We start from the raw sequence: 2,927 nt of genomic DNA, 5'->3' as shown, positions 1-2,927 counted from the left end.
TGTCACGTCGAACATTTCTCTTCAGTCGTCGTTGGTCCCGTTCTTGCAGGATCTTTTTCTGGCTACAGCGATGTCGGAGATTTGATGTTTTACAGGATTCCTGATACTCACGGTACACTCGTGAAATTGCCGTAGGGGAAATCCCCACTTCATCGCTACCTTGGAGACGCTGTGTCCACCGCTCGTGCGCCGACTATGACACCACTTTCAAGCTTACTTAAATCTTGATAACCTGCCATTGTAGCAGCAATAACCGATCTGACAGCTGTTCCAGACAGTTGTTGTCTTACAAAGGCGTTGTCGACCGCAGTGCTGTATTCTGCCAGTGTACATATCTCTGTACTTCAATACGTATGCCTATACCAGTTTTTTGGTGCTTCAGCGGAAATTATGATGCTCGACCTCGGCGCTGACGAAAATGTTTGCCATGCACAAGTACACAATCAGAGTTTCGGCGTACAGAATATGTTCGTCTACATATACACGTACCACTGCATGACAAAAAGTAGAGCACTCAGAAGACATGGTCGAATGTCAATCTAACTACACGCACTTACCCTGTCGGCAATGAATCGAGCAACAGCCCACAGCAAAAGTACTGCCCCGGGACCGGATAACAGTCATTATCCAACGCTCCACCACATGCCAACGGAGGGATGAATTCGTCTATGGAATACAAACAAAATATGGACTGACAATTCCACACCCTAGAAATGAAGACTGCTCGGGGCCTACCAAGAAAAGTCGTCTGAATGCACCCCGTCATACGAGTACAACCCCATCACTCTTCCATCGGGTGTACGTAAGATGTTGGAACGGATGATTAGACACAAATTAGAATAATGGATTGAGAATCAAACACTGTCCCTTGGACAAGCCGGTTCTAGAAAGGGTAAAGACACAACTGAAACACTGGTATTATTAGTTACTGATATTCAACTCACGTTCAGTGACAATCAGTATTTGCCAGCAGTGCATACACATAACATAAAACTTTGTGATAGTGTTCTGATGCCACTATTGATGACTAAGTAGAAGAATAATGACAACCTGCTGTCATTCATACACAAGCTATGATTGTTGTCCAGCAGAAACTTGTTTATTAAAAGGGACAATGATACAATAGAACAAGCAAAGGGTTGTATATGACATTCTCGGGCTGCTTGCCGCGCCATCCGCGCAACAAGAAGTCCGAGAATGTTTTATATAACAGAGCCATCGCGGAAGTCTTCGTTCTCAAGCAAAGGGTTATCACAGGGCTCGGTGTTGTCGCCAATGCTGCTCAATCGATTTACCTCAGACTTATATTCAATGTTTCACCCAAGTGTACAAGTACTGCAGATGCGGATGATTTACGCGTATATACTCGTAGCGACAGTTTTACTGTCAACAGCAGATGGAAAAATCTACGGTAGTGTGTAATGAATGGCTGAATTAGGACTCCCTCGACATATCGCCTCAGAAGTCAGCTATGTTCATTTATACGAGATATAGCACTCCGTCTTCAGGCCACGAGTGGCCTAGCGGAACCATCCGACCGTCGTGTCAACCTCAGAGGAGGATGCGGATAGGAGGGGCATGGGGTCAGCACACCGCTCTCTCGGTCGTTATGGTGGTATTCTTGACCGAAGCCGCTACTATTCGGTCGAGTAGCTCCTCAATTGGCATCACGAGGCTGAGTGCACCCCGAAAAATGGCAACCGCACATGGCGGCTGGATGGTCACCCATCCAAGTGCCGGCCACGCCCAACAGCGCTTAACTTCGGTGATCTCACGGGAACCGGTGTATCCACTGCGGTAAGGCCATTGCCTTATACGAGATATAGGCTGAATGAAATCAGATTAATACCCTTTATGTTCCCAGTCACAAGGTTGGCTTTACATAGATCGTAAACTAACACGGTCACATCACATGAAATGTGAAAGTGCCACAGATATCCGTCGCGCTGTGATGGGTTTTTATTAAGCAGGCCCGAGGATCTGCAGTAACATGTATATGTCGCGCTCTAATAAGACCTTATGCATCTGTTACGGCGCAGCACCGCTAAACAACATTGAGGAACTAGATAAGTGCCAGTATAAAGGTATCAGAGCCTATACTGAAGCATTCAGGTCGACTCTAACTGACGCTCTGTTGATCGAAGCAAATGGAATTCCATGAGAACCGCCCAGAAAATAAATTACCGTAAAATTCCTGTAGAAGCGATTTCACTTCTTATATGAAAGTTTATTAACAAGGATTAGGGAACTCACAACAAAGTGCTATGGCGTTTCAGGAGAAACTACGACCGTTAGCAGATTCTAAATTCGATGCTTCATCTTTCGTGAATACATCTCCACTTCCCCAAATTTAAACTGCTTCAGCACGTCCTAATCTAAAACAATAGTGAAGCTGAATATCAAGATGCACCTTCCATTCATCTATGGTACACTGAATGAGGACATTTTAATTGACACCCTAGCAACATGGACATCTCCAATATCAGGCAAAACATTATGACCACTGCCCACCACTGGATGCCGCGTGGGGGCGATGGGGGCACTTGATGCGGCAACGGAAGTATGTAATCGGAGCAGACACTAACTGGGATCACCCTAGCGAAGACATGGGCTGCAAATGGGGAAATCCACTGAAATAAGCGGCTTTGACAAGGGGCACAGTATTATTACGCAGAGCCCGTGAACGAGAATATCGAAAACGGCGAAGCTGGTCGAATGTTCACGTGCTGCCGTCGTGACCATCTACGGAAAGAGTGACTAGGCGCTAAATACTTGGACATCCACGACTCTCCACAGAATGTGGGGTTCGGAGGCTTGTGTGTCCCGCAAATTAGGATAGATGGTGATCTGTGGCATCTCTGCCGAAAGAGCACGATGCTGGTGCTAGCCCAAGTGTTTCGGAGCACACCGTTCGTGCATTGTTTGAA

At 46.3% G+C, this 2,927-nt stretch overlaps 1 pseudogene; it reads right to left on the bottom strand.

Annotated features, from left to right (window-relative positions):
- Positions 1–1,694: 1,694 nt before the first annotated feature.
- LOC126204337 (5S ribosomal RNA) lies at positions 1,695–1,811 on the bottom strand (annotated as a pseudogene).
- Positions 1,812–2,927: the final 1,116 nt, after the last annotated feature.

Source organism: Schistocerca nitens, chromosome 1 (genome assembly GCF_023898315.1).
Source record: "Schistocerca nitens isolate TAMUIC-IGC-003100 chromosome 1, iqSchNite1.1, whole genome shotgun sequence".
Classification (NCBI taxonomy): domain Eukaryota; kingdom Metazoa; phylum Arthropoda; class Insecta; order Orthoptera; family Acrididae; genus Schistocerca; species Schistocerca nitens.
This window is presented reverse-complemented; position numbering and strand designations above follow the sequence as displayed.